The following is a 14911-nucleotide window of genomic DNA, read 5'->3' as shown; positions in this document are numbered from 1 at the left end:
GCTTTTTTTCGACGTAAACCAGGTACTTTGCGTAACACCAACATTTCCTTCTATGAAGTAAGACTCTTATTCTCTTGAAAAATCATATCTTGACTTGTGTATACTGAATATTTGCCATTTTGGTCTTGTTTGATTTAGATAAATATTACTTATTTTTCTAAACTGGTGTGGTGTTCATTTTGTAGTGTTTTCACTGTACTGCTGTGTGTGTGTTGGTACAAATACTTTACACATTGCTTCTGAGTTAAGCCTGCCTGCTCATGCCAAGCTACCACCGGGGTGAGTAGAGGCTAACCAGGTGTGTTTCTCCTTTGCCCAGACTAGAGTGAGGGTCCTTGCTTGGAGAGGGGGTAACCTGACTGCCAACTAAAGACCCCATTTCTAACAGAAAGGAAGAAGGAAAGAAAAAGAAAGAAGGCAGAAAGAATGAAGAAAAGACTGAAGGAAAGATTATTAAAAGAAAGACAGCAAAAAGAAAAGTAAGAAGGAAAGAAGGCAAAAAAGAAAGAAAAAGGAAAAGTAAAGAAGGCATGAAATAAAGATGCAAAAAAGGACAGTAAAGAAGAAAAGAAGAAACAAAGGAAAGAAGACAAGAAATAAGAAAAGTAGGCAAAAAAATGGAAATAAAGAAAAAAGAAGAAGGAGCGTACAAGATAAGTAGATAAAAAGAAGGAATGAAAAAAGCAAAAGAGAAAGAAAAAATAAGGACAGACGAAAGGAAGAAAAGAGGAAAGGAAAGCAAAATGAAAACAGGGCAAGAAAAGAAGACAAAAAGAAAGAAAAAGAAAAAGAATGAAAGAGGGTAAACAAGAAAGGAAAGAAGAAAGGAAGAAAAGAAAATAGGGGAAGGCAAAAAATGAAAGAAAGAAAGAAAGAAAGAAAGAGAGTTCACAGTAGAAAATATTCAATACTAATACCCAAATTACACCATACCTTTGTGTAAATAAACCTATTACAAGTGTGCTGTAAATTAAAAACTATAAAGATTGGTTTTATTCCTGGGAAAGGTTTATCAAAGAGCCATTGGTGAAACTAAGTCCAAAAGTATGGTATGCTGTGAAAAATCAGCAGTCCACTTTAAAGGGGATTTACAATAGCAATGGAAGGAGGCATGAACTGACAAAGCTACAATGTGCCATGTGCTTACTTCAAGTGTGTCTTACTATCACATCAGACAAACCTGGCACTTAAGGATACTCCTTGTGTGCAGGTGTGCATCTTATGAAAAAACAAAATGCAGTCACTCAAAGTGAAGTTAAAAAGAGGCTTTAGGAGGCTGACCCTATGTCCCATGCTGTAGTGGGCAGAAGCAAAATGAGAATGACACAACAACTAATGGGTGGAAAGAAGAAGTGGCTGGAAGCCCCTTTAGGTATATTATACATAATAGAATTGGTGCTAACACTGAGATCTAAAAACTGTTCATTTGTGCAGTCCAACTAAGGCTTCTTCTATAGTCCCCGACTGCATACAGCCCCCAGGGGCACCCAATGTTGCACCAACTTTAGCAAGGTAGCCACTCTTTTCCACAATCTTCTAACCCTCTAATCATAGTTTTCTGGTTCACAGCTCTTCTCCACTTTACCCTTTCCCCCACATTGTTTCTTGCTACAAGCACTTTGTTAATGTAGAAAATTATTGCCTTTAATAATGTTGAAAATTGATGTCACCTGAAAGGGTTGTTTGCACTCTATTTGTTGAATGTAAAGCATGCTGATATTGTTTGACAAAATAGTAGTGTGAAAGAAAAAGTAAAATAAACTAAATAAATGTATAATGTTGATCACTGTAGGTTCTTGAAACCTGCATTTGTAATCGGAAGAGCTCCTAATTTGGTTCTCCTCTTTATTGAAACATCATAAGGAGCTGGTTGTGCTATCTTGTTGCACCTCTAACCCAGGACTTTTAACTTTTGGTAGCACCAAGTGAGCTGTTCTAGTGCACAATAAGGGAGGAGTATCTGTTCAAAGATTTCCTTTATTCAGAACTAGTATACTCCAATAAAGTGCCTCTTGAATCTGAATAATTGGGTGACCCTAAACCTTATCAGTATGGAAAAAATTCAATTGATTCTTATTTGAAATTCAATTCAATTTAACAAAGTGTGGATTGGTGACCTAGCAGGATAATACATAGACCTCTCATTAGCAACAGAGTCATATTATTGGATTTACTGATTGGCCGCCATCTGGCCATACCTTAACACATTAGGCAAAATACCCCCCTATTGTGACCCATTGGGAGTAGGTCACATGGGTAACTGGGGAAACAGTGGCACTCTGATAAAATGCACTACAAAAATCATGCTACTAGTTAATCTAAAAAGCATCCCCCAAGGAACAATGAGGATGGTGGCAGCTGTGATTGTCATGGCAAAACAGAGGGACCTGAGACCCTGGATAAAAGAGCCAACACCATTGACTGTGGACTGGTTGAATGATGCTGCTACTAGTGGGACTATAGCATCTGAATTTGCAGACTTGGGCCCTGATTTATACTTTTGGACGCAAACCTGTGTTAGCGCAGGTTTGAGTCAAAAAGTTTACTGCCGGCTAGCACCATTCATGGACGCCAGCCAGGCGTCATATTTAAGGAATGACGCTAGCCGGCGGTAAGGCCTGGTTACCGTCAAAATAAATGACACTAACCAGGTGGGGGAGGCGTAGGGGAAACAGGAGGTTGTGCTTCGAAGAATGGAGGTAGTCAGGTTAGAGTCAGAAAAATGACGCTAACCTGACTAGCGTCACTTTTGTGATATACAACCCCCATGGACATGACTCCTGTCTTAGTAAAGACAGGAGCCATGACCCCCTGCCCAGTAGCCATGCCCAGGGGACTTATGCACCCTGGACCTGGACATTGGGCGCAGTGCCATGTAGGGGGGCCCAAGTTAGGGCCCCCCTTTGGCACTTAAAAAAAAGAAAATCTTACCTGGACTTACCTGGGATGGGTCCCCCATCTTTAGGTGTTCTCCAGGTGTGGGTAGGGGTGGGGGTGTCCCTGGGGGCAGGGAAGAGCACGTGTGGGCTGCTTCCATGGTCTCTGACCATGGAAATGAGCCCACAGGTCCCCTAACGCCGGCCCTGACCCAGGCGTTAAATAATGGCGCTAAACAAAAAATTAACGCCTGGGTCAGGGCAGGGATTAAAATGGGGCAAACACACCTGTATTTAATCAGAACACACAGAAGCAACAGCCGAGCAGCAAAAGGGAGACATGGAGGTGCTTCTCATCCAGCATGCCCGCAGAGCCCAGCAACAACAAAAGCAGCTACCACAACACCAGCGACCCTGACCCAGGCGTTAAATAATGGTGCTAAGCAGGCTTAGCCCCATTATTTAAGGCCCTCCTCCTCCCATGAGTGATTTTTGCACAGGAGGACAAATAAGGCGCTAAGGCCTTAGAGTCATTTTTTGCCTGGGAATGCCTACCTTGCATCTCGTTGACGCAAGGTAGGTTTTCACGGTAAAAGAATGATGTTAACGCCAATATTTTGACCCTAGAAGGGTCTAGTGTCAAAATATAAATATGGAGTTAAGTTTGCACAAGATTTGTATAAAAAAAATTACGCAAATCCTGCGCAAACAGAGTATAAATATGCCCCTTACTGGCTTCGCAGAACAGACTCCGAGATACATGGGGGCATATTTATACTCCGTCTGTGCCGAATGTGTGTCAAAAATTTTGACGCACATTTGGCGCAAACCTTGCCCCATATTTAAACTTTGACACCCGAGCCCGCAGACGCCAAAATCCCACCGTGTGCATCATTTTCCGCATGCGGGTAACCGTCTTGCGTTAATCATATGCGAGGTAGGCGTTCCCGTCCAAAAAATGACTTAAACAGCCGTGCGTCATATTTATGCTTCTGGGAAAAAATCCCGCACGGCCGGGAGGCGGAGTCGGAAAATGACGCACAGCCCGATTCGTGTAAAAAAATAACGCCTGGGTCAGGGCAGGCGTTAAAATGGGGCAAACACACCTGTATTTAATCAGAACACACAGAAGCAACAGCAGAGCAGCAAAAGGGAGACATGGAGGTGCTTCTCATCCAGCGTGCACCCAGAAGCAGAGCCCAGCAACAACAACAGCAGCTACCACAACACCAGGGGGGACCCCAAAGGCAGCGCAGAAGGCAGGAGAGGATATTCCGCACCAGGACAAACCTTCATGGCTTCAGGGAACATGACATCATCCAGAAGTACAGGTTGAACTGGCAAGCCATTCAGCAGCTGCTGCGCAACATAGAGCCACAGTTCGCATCCACCTTGCTGACACCCCGCACCATCTCAACAGAAACCAAGATGCTAGCTGTACTTCACATGTTGGCAAGTGGCTCCTTTCAAAGCACTGGCGCCTGGTTGCCGGAATATCACAGCCATCGTTCTCTGCCTTCCTGCCCAAAGTACTGGATGCCATCATTGGACTCACACCCGCCACATCTGCTTCCCAAACACACTGCAGAAGCAGCAGGAGACAAAACAGGGGTTTTACCTCATTAATGGATTCCCACATGTCCTCGGTGCCATCAACTGCACACATGTACGCCTTGTGCCACCTGCTGCAACTAAACACCTCTACCGCAACAGGAAGCACACACATTCCATCAATGTGCAGGCCATTGTGGATCACCAAGGATTGTTCACCAACATCGTGGCAAAGTATCCTGGGAGTGTCCATGACTCATTCATCTTCCGCCACTGTACCATCAATCAATACTTCCAGGATGGACGATATGGCAATGGACTACTTGTTGGTAAGTCCAAAAACCTACTTTTATACACACTGCACAGTAACCCTCTAGGACACACAACACATACACGACAACAGCAACATGTGGACAGGAACACACTGAGGTCGTGACATCGCTAGCGATGTTTGATAGGTCTGCAGTGAACCTGTCACACATCTGAAATTAGTGTACAGTCAAATGTTAAGATGTCAATTATCACAACGTATGGAGAGGTTTGGCTAATTGTCACCTTGCAAAATGTAAGCGTCTCACTGATGTTTAAATTAATCCATTGCATATGTCTAAAGGTATGGGATGTCCAGGGTACATAAATGCTAACGTGTTACCACCACTGCCAATTTGAATCTGTGTATGGAACTATCATCTCACCCCAATGAAGACTCAGGAACTCCTGTATCACAAGTCACAATGCTAGGGAGTGCACACTGTACAGCAAATACCCAAACATACTGCTGACAACCGGTCAGCAGGCAAACACTTGTTCAGCCAAGGAAACAACCCAATGCAGATGGTACATCCTACAAGCCTAGGAAGCAACACAATAACACAACAGAGTCACAGACAACACAAGACAACTATTGCCATGCAAGGTGATATTAATGGGGCAAGCTACATCAACATGATCCCAATCATTTTCTTTTTCAGCTGATCAGGGGTATGGGATCCAGCCATGGATTATGACACCATTTGGCAACCCAAGCACTGCAGCAGAGCGTGCCTACAATGAGGCACATAGGAGGACACGCACCATAGTGGAGAGGACCTTTGGCATCCTCAAGTCGAGATTCAGGTGCCTCGACATCACCGGAGGCAGCCTCCTATATTCACCAGAAATGGTCTGTAAAATCATTTACATGTGCCATCCTTCACAACATTTACATACGAAGGAACATTCCCCTATTAGAACCAGAGCCACAAATGCACCAACAGATTGTGAACATTTATTTTAAAACAACTCACCCTCACCACTGTATTAACACATGTAAATAAACACCAATAATAATCACCATATCATGGTCTGGGTAATCATTTTAGCTCACCTTTATCTCTAACTATCAGAATAACAGTGTAGCCTCATGGAGCATTGATGATATACCGATCAGGACACAGAAATTTCCAAAGCAATTGTGATGGGTATTATACAACAGTCACATACACACACACTGTAAATGACGTATATCCTGTACATTTCACCTTTGAAGGGCAATAGCAGAGGACCACACCTACTTCACACATAAATGTTGGCAACATGGTTCATCGCAGCATATGGCACACAACTAAGACACCATCACTCAATAAGGGAAAAAAATGCCTCATACATGAGGCAGTGGATGTGCTATTGCATTGGTAACAGGAATGTATGACCAGACCCTTGACAGCAGTAAGTCGTATAGCACCTATCTTTGCAAGGACTATCTGTGACTAGAGTTCCATAGAAGCAGAACATAGACAGCACAAGTGCCACACCTATGACAAGCATTGCGCACATGACATTCCATGTACATGTCAGCTTATTTCCTAACTCCTGACACACCCATACTCCTGGTTTCAACATACCTGTCTGAAGAGGTCCCTGCAATGGTAATATGTGTACCCCGATATTCCCTCCTCTACACACACAGACTAACAATAGTAATCCAGTGTGCTACACCCTTTCCTATGATATGCCATTGTCATAGTACATCTGACTGCATGGACGTCAGGTCAATTAATACATTGGCTTGTAGTTTCTAAGCCCTGTTATCACCTGTAGATTCCTTCCCGCGTGAAAGGTACTGTTGGCCATTTGAACTTCAGATTCACCTACAGGACTTGTGATAAACTGATGAAGCACACACCTGTGATCACCTCCATGCAGACCACCCATTTAAACATGTACTGCCCCAGCAGATGCTTGGAACAGCATAGAAGTTGCCATTTTGTCAAATACACTGTTATGCATTGCTAGTAATTAAGCCGTGTAACACAGCCCTTGGGTTTATATGTCACCTTCCAAAACACAGGACAAACACAGTTTCCCATGTCAACTGTCTAGTTCTTCCTCCGACCAGTGTAAGTGAGACCACTGAGTATGTACCTTGTGAAATTGCTGGATCCTGATTGACCCTGCATTCTGTTAGCCTGACTGGCACCTGTCTGTGAGTTACCCTAATGGTTCCTTGTGGCTACATATGTACCACACTTGCTGTACCGAACCTCACATTCCTCATGGGGTATTTTGTCAGGTGCTTCCTCAATGCATACCCAAATACACTATATAGCATCATCTGCTTTTTAATTGTACCATATTTGAAAAATTGTCTTGGAATACCAAAATCATGGCCTATCCCTTGTCTGGGTCTTATGTATGCATGAACGACAAAGTGTGACAGTGTACCAGGGCCGTATGGAGGGATTGGGTATGGTGCCTCCAGCAGAACCAGCTACCTCTGATAATGTGCATGAAAAGTCCACACGTTAGGACCCTCACAGTTCACACGCTGAATTAGATTGCTCACAAAATATTGATGGCCTGTGCGTGCCGAATAGCTGCAAGATTAATCAACACAGAGGCTATGATGTTCCCAGATGCAGTGGGAACTTTACAGGCCAACCTATGTACAGATGTTGTAATGACACCTGCCGTAACATGACTCCTGAGATATGATCTCACTCAGCACACCAAGGTTGCCCTGTTGACAGTCTCATAACACGTCTGCAGTGACAGGGTGGGACCATGCCCATGTAGGTTCTCATGTCCTCATCGACTTTACTTCCATTGATTTCTGAAGGATACTCAGTAGATAAAGGAATAGTTGCCACTGACTCATGATGAGACCTGGACGTAACTGTGACAACATAGACCCCTAAAAATATACAGGATCAACATTGGGCCACACACATGAACCAGACACCTCTGTGCAATTGATCACTGGAAATATGTGACCACATGCTGCCTCGTCTGCTGGTCCACCACTGCCACAGGAGAGTTGTGGCTCAGTCATATGACCACAACTGTGGTGTGATATTACAGTTGTGAGTCACCTTTGGCTGTCTGTGCCAATAACATGGTACGCACTTCGTCTGTATATGTGCCTGACTCACGGTGAGTTCACCAACAAGTGCCTAGGAAGCAGTTTCCAAATTTCCAGGACATGGGATGGGCAACTTTTGGGCCATTGACCTGAACAAGCGTCTGCCATCTATCCGGTGCATGCTTTGTCATTTGTGGTGTCTACGTTACCCAAAATCTTGGAAGTGCACACCACAGATGTCCTCTCTCATTTCCACACTGACTTGCATCTAAGGTTTGGACACATTGACTTCACATTCATACAAGCATATTTTCAATAATGCATCTTGTGATGCACACACACTGGGTCAACAACTACATTATTAGCCAATGAACACCCATTCAGTTATAGGCATTGAGGTATTGTACTTATGTGCGTCACCTTGCTACCTCTCCTGACGCCAAACATGCCCAATTTGTGCAATACATATATGTAGGCCACACATATGGCCATCTAGTGCGTCAGCCAAGAGTGAAAATCATGTTAAGGAAGTAGCGAATCATATGATGTCTCACATGTGCCCATACACCGTCAAGACCAAAGTGGGTGCAATCGGCCCATCTCATTTGTGTCACAAATGTAACATTACATTAAAATGGTAAAATGAACCAAACCCAGTTAATGCCCTTAAATTTTGACACACATGCGTCAAAAAATTACGCTTATGCCCGAAAAACGACGCACAATGCCCTTAAAATTGGTTAAGTGTTAGACTATTTCCAAATATATGGATGCAGCCTAATTTTTACTCCTGTTCGTCGAAAAAAATGACGCACATACTGTATGCGTCATTTGTTTTTTACGCATAACGATAAAAACGGTAATTGTAATAGGATATCCTGTTTACAGATTATGTACAGTGGGTGCACTTTCCCTTTAACTTTGCAGTCTGTGATTCTTCTAGACTGTGTGGCTGTGTTCTGAGTTTCGTCTAGTCAAATTGTGCTTTTGTCTCCTGTGTCGTCCATTACTTGTTAGTTTGTGAATTAAATATTGTTGTTGTATCCTGTCTGAGTGTTTATTGTGTACTATTGTCCAGTATTGTATTGTCTTTGTTGTTTGTAGGAGTCTCTTGTGGGTAGTGATAGTTTGGGGATAGTTGGGCTCTTTTAGTTATTTAGTTTACTTCTTTTTTTATTCTACTTTACCCCTAGTCTCCTTTGTTCTTCTTCATCCCCTACTCCCATTTTTCTGTGTTAAGATGTTGGGTAGGCCACGTCTTGGCAAGATGGGTGAGGAGGAGCTTGGGGGGTTCATATGGCTGGTGTGCCATTTCCTCCCCCTTATGATTGAGGCAGGTGGGCGGGTGATACAGGGGTATCACACCGAGGCACGGAGAATCCGGTGGGGAAAGGTTCTGCATCACTTGCAATGTGTATATCGGGGCCAGAGGAATGACCACCGGCTTAAGCACCGCTAGACTGACCTCATCTCCAGGGAGCAAAATCTGCTGGACCATCTGGGAATTGTGATTGGTGATTGGTGGCCCTGTTGGTGAGTACAAATCATGGAAATGTGCACGATTAAATGCTCTGTAGTGACATCAGATGATTTGTACAATATCTGCCGGCTATGTTGTTGAGTGTGTGTAATGCTTTGGAAACATACAGGATCATTGATGGACTATGTTAAGGACCACAATTGCTAGCTGTCAGGAAGCAAGTGCTCTGCAAACTTACTGAATACTTTTGCTTAATGTAAGTTGGTGCCGCCTTTGTATCAGACAGCAACACAAATCAGGAGCCAATTATGTATATATAGGTCACATTTCCAAGTGAGGTATAGACTTTCCAAAACATTACCGACATTTGTTGACACAAAAGCTAGACAGACTTTCAAAACACTACATGATGCAGAAAATGAGTGCAGGCTTCGCGTCAACTGATGATAGCAATGTGGGCCACACATATGTCTCATGTGTGTCTGGTAAGTGTGAAAGGAAAGCGATCACGGAAGTTCTATAAATGTTAGGGATTATTGTGGTCCTTCATCATTTCGGATACATGTCAGATCTGGATTTGGAGACATAGGGAAAAAGTGCAAGGTGCCCTCAGCTAACATCTTACACTGGTATTTGGTGTTTGTTGTTCCACCTTTCCTTTAGGGTTGGCAGGCCAAAGGTATGCACATGGGTTCATATCTCTATGGTTGGTGCAACTCATCATAGCTGGGCTACATCAAATGAAGAAACTGTAACAACATGAGGGCTTACAAATGTCCCTGCCCCTCTGTACATTGTACCTATGTGTCATACATTTTTCATGGCCACAATGGCTGGTTGAATGGTAATGCACTCCTCAAGGAAACTGGCTTTGGATGTCTCTCTTGGATAGACTTGATGAGACAAATACACTCCATTATTATGTCTGCTCACTAATGAAGGAGCATGTTTGCCACCACATGAATGTTAGGGCCACTGCATGTGTGCAGATATGTGTGTAAATTTCACTGGAGACCCATGGTATGTAAAAGTTAGCCGTGCTATATCGGATGCAGTATCATCATGTCTGAGTGGATTTACTTACTTATGTAATCTTACACATAGTATTTATCTTTGGAATTGTTGGTCAGTGCACAGAATTTGAGCACATTTCTCCCTTCGATGCCTTACAGGTGGACAGCACCCTACACTGTGGGTGAGGTGGCTTCATTCGAGGACCCCGACAACTCCAGCAAGTGTTGATATGTCTGTTATGTGTTGTGTTTGCTGGTGATGTGTGAAGGACTGCTGTGTGTTGAACAAATAGCAAGTTGTGATGCGCTGGCCCATCATTTGTCTTGTTACATGAGTGGGATTTCATTTTCTCACCATTTTAGAGTTGGCCAATGGTTATCCTATTGTCTTATTTAGGGATTCTAGGTCAGTCCTGTAGGCCCCGCAATGTGAATGCGGATGAGTCATGTGGATAACATTTGTATCAGCAAGAGTCACACTGGACCTAATCTGTGATTTAGTCAGCCTCTCAAACCCAAATTCTCCCAGAATGGGGCAGCAAAATGCTTACCCACAGACTTCTGCTTCCCTATTCACTAATGTACTGATTAAACTGTCGGTTGAACTTCCTAGCATCATGTAGCTCCACATGTAGTGCTACGAGTATGTGGCACTTGAGTGCAATGGCCTAGGAGTGCATGCAAATCATGGCCAGGGGTGTTCTTGCATCTCTGTGTTAGTTGTAAGTCATGGCTTACTATAAGTATATGATGTGGACAAAGGTCTGCATTGCCAGACATGTGTGGCACTGGGATTGGTCAAGGGTTTGCTGTCTCCTATTTGTAGATACACCTTACCTGTGGTGTGTGTGTTGAGCCAAACACATGTCCAGCTTTCATAAGCTTCCTGGGTGTCCATGTTGTTTGAAATTGTTAGTTGTTTCTCCACCCCCCACCCTCAAACACAGGCATGGGTTTGTGAATAGTGTACCTAGGACTGATGATACAAGTTTGTTACACAGACATGTAAATCAGTGAATCTTTGGTCTGAACCTAGTAAACACACTCAGGTTTAGCACATGAGTACTATACTAGCAAGTCCATTTACAACTTGCAGATCATGTGGCCCTAGATTTCCATCCCGTACACTGACATTTGTAGCCCTGTCATTGGCGGAGGATGTGCTGCATGATTGTTAGCTGACAACTGTCAGAACTCTGATGCCAAAACATGCCACTTGTTACCCATCTTGTAGGGTTTGGATGTGCTATGTATGATATGACCTTTGTAGGCTGGCCTGCCATGTACTTCCTCAGGGACATTCAGTGATCTGTATGATGATATGAGCTGTTACAAGTACAGTAGATGTATTGTCTGATTTACTTCTTGTGCCATTTCACACAATGCAGATCCTAATGTAATTTTTTTCACTTGTCTTCACAGCTGCTAATATGACACCCATCCAGGTGCGTGAATTCCAGAGGCGGGTAATGCGGTACCAGCATACGCTGCAGGTAGAGTCGGGGTACAGAAGGATGGCCAACAGATACAGGAACGAACGGGCCCCCGGAGCCTGGAGGGCATTCCCACAGGGTGGCCCTTCTTTGCCCACCACAGCCACCACCAGCACCACTACCACCCAGGTGGCACCACCAACAGCTGTGACCGTTGTGCCAACAACATCAGGAAGTGCTCCATGCCCTAGCACTGGACCACCTTCAGGGCAGCCCACAGGCATTGACCATACACGGCCCCACACTACCTCAGCTGGCACACAGACCACCCCAGCTGCAACAAGTGACCCTGCTGCTTTTGTGGACATGCAGAACAAAATGAACCGTGTCCTCAGAAAAATGAGTCGCTTGCGGCAGGATGTTCTCCATATCAACCGGCGGGTGCGGTCCATTAAGCGGACCCTCGGGAGGGCCAACCTCTAGACATTTTTGATGGACATGATTCCCTCTCCTCCCTCCTCTTTCCTTATTCTTATACTTTGTGGGTTTAGGGGGCTTAGTGTTAGGTTAGTATAGGATGTTAGCTTAGTTAGTGGGTGGTTGGTGGGAGGTCCTGATTATTTCAAATGTTTCTTTTTGAGTGTGTGGGTGGGGGGGCCTACGTTGGGGTTCTTGTGTGTTTTGAAAAAATATATTAAAAAAAAAAAAAGTTATACATTTTATTTTTTACAAAAAAATATATATTTGTTTAGTATAGGATAGTATGTGTTTAGATTAGTATCTGTTGTCCTCCATGTGTCCCATCTCATAAGGGGGGTGGGTGGTTGATGTGTAGAATGTTTCGTTACAAGTAAGTTTAGCTTAGGTTAGTTAGGGACAGTTGTGGGTAATGAGTAGTTAGGGTAGATTAGGGTAGGTAAGGCTTTTCCCCGAGTTTTCTCTTCTGTTATTACCGTTTAATAAATATGTAGTGAACCCTTTACAGTATGTGTGAAATGCTTGTAGATCAGGGCCTTGGCATAAGTGTACATGAATTCTGTTGTATTACATTTGTGTCCTATGCTACAAACAAATCCCAACTGAGCTGTAACATTGGCAGCTACCCCAGAGCTACCTTGCAAAGATTTGACCATTCATTGCAACCACCAATCACAGTTACTATGGATCCCAACATGTTTTTTTCATTAAGTATGTTTTCAATGTCACATACTGTCCTTCCAGATTTGGTGTTGGGGACACTGTGTTATGTCTGGCTGCAGTGTGATGTTCAAGGAAACCCTTATTGGCTGAGTGGTAGTAAGCACTCTTGTAGTATCGTGTTCATGACTCACATAGATCATTTGTGACATTGTTAAGCATGATTACTTCTTTGGATGTACACTCAGACACCTTCATTCATGCAGTTTGCTGACTGTTTCCTTAGATTCGTGGGCAATGTTATATGTGTTAGTATGGCATGGTGGCAACATTTTGCTGCCACTATTTAATGGCTTAGATATCCCTTGGGGAAGCATTATTCTGTCCAACACAGCATTATGGTGTATGGTTTCTCTTTTCATCAGATATTACCCTCAGAAAGGGCAGAGTATGGTGCAATCCAGGCCACTGTGCATAGTTAGCAGACTACATTATTTCAGGACAGTTGTATTGACAAGTTCTGTAATTTGACAGGAGGCAAATTTCAGTGATCTACTGACGGTTGATGTGTCACATTACACAGAGACAAAGTGGTTGTGGAAGTACGATTTATTGAAAAGTGCTGTAGTGCTATATGTACATTGTCCATGATTGTGAGTCCACAAGCACTGGGCAGGCTGACAAGATATACTGTGGTTTGCAAAACAGTCATTGAGTACAGTTGTTGCAAGACTGGCATGTTACAAAGCGCTGGACCTTGGTAATAGGTGGCCATGTGGCAGGGACTAGTGCTTCCGGGTACTTTTACGTGTGAAGGTGATCTGTTCAATGTCTTCTTCTTCTGATGTGTGTGTTGACTCCTCTGTCCTTGGTGGTGGTGGTTGTGAAGGGGCAACACACACCTCAGTGTTTGAAGACGTTGAGTCAGACATCCCGGTCGCTGCTACCTGTGAAGGTCTTAAGGGCAGTACTGCTGCAAGGAGGATCTGCTGGTTCTTGAGAACAGCAGCCACATCACAATTGTAGGCAGCCAGGTCGGCCCTGAGGGGTTCAATGTTGCATTTGTGCATGCGTTAACAGGATTGCTGTTGTAGGTGTTGGGTCAACTGTATTACAGCTGTGCTGATTTCCTTCAGCCTTTTTTCTACTTCCTGCAAGATAGTTGTTCGCCCTTGCATAGCTGCTGCCTTTTCTTCAGTTGACATCATGCACGAACGCACCCCCTCTAGGCTGGCTGCCATAGTTTGGATCCCCACCTGCACCTCCTTGGCCAGCTCCTGCTGTACTCCGACTACAGTTCTCTCAAAGATGGTGCCTGTGTCATCTGAGTCCTCAGCTGTATTGGAGCTGGCAGGTCTTACAATTGGGGTTGTGGGTGGGTCCTCTGTGATGGCTGCTTGTTCTGTGCTCCTCCTTGTGACTGAAGGTGGGGTCTGGAGGGTTCCAAGGACATCTTGGTGGGTCTGGTGGCTGATGTTTGTCAGCTCGTCATCCATGTCATCAGGGTAGTCCTGGGCAGGCATATCCGCAGGAGATCCATCGTCCTCTGCAATGAAATAGGGTACAATTAGTGTATCTGGGTTGTAGCATTGGTGATGTGACATGCCTGCCTTGTGGTGATTTCACATTGTGATCTTGTTTCCTGTTCATTGCTCCAGTTTTTCAGATGGGCATTCTCCCAGGCATATGCCCCACCTGCACGTCACATGTATTGTGGTAAGTTATTAGACTTGTCGGCATCATCTCCTCTAGGTGTTGGTTTAGGCCAAATAGTGATTTGCCACCTTCTTGTCCTACTCAACCCTCCTTCTACATCCATTCTCATGGTGAGACCTTTCACTGGCTGTGGGTGCTCTGATGGCACTAGCAGCACACTCAAGAATCTGGACCTGCCCCAGTCTCTGATCGTTCACATCCACTTATATGTAGTTGAAATGTAGCGTATCCTATGCATTGCATTGTTATGGCACGATATGGATATTAGCTTGATAATGTGTACAGCTGATGTTGGGGAATGTGTGGAGATTGGATTGCCCTGATAGTCGTAGCAGTGTCCTATTTCCTCCTCTGACTGTGCAGGT

Source organism: Pleurodeles waltl, chromosome 3_1, assembly GCF_031143425.1.
Source record: "Pleurodeles waltl isolate 20211129_DDA chromosome 3_1, aPleWal1.hap1.20221129, whole genome shotgun sequence".
NCBI lineage: Eukaryota > Metazoa > Chordata > Amphibia > Caudata > Salamandridae > Pleurodeles > Pleurodeles waltl.
Note: the sequence above shows the minus strand (reverse complement) of the source record.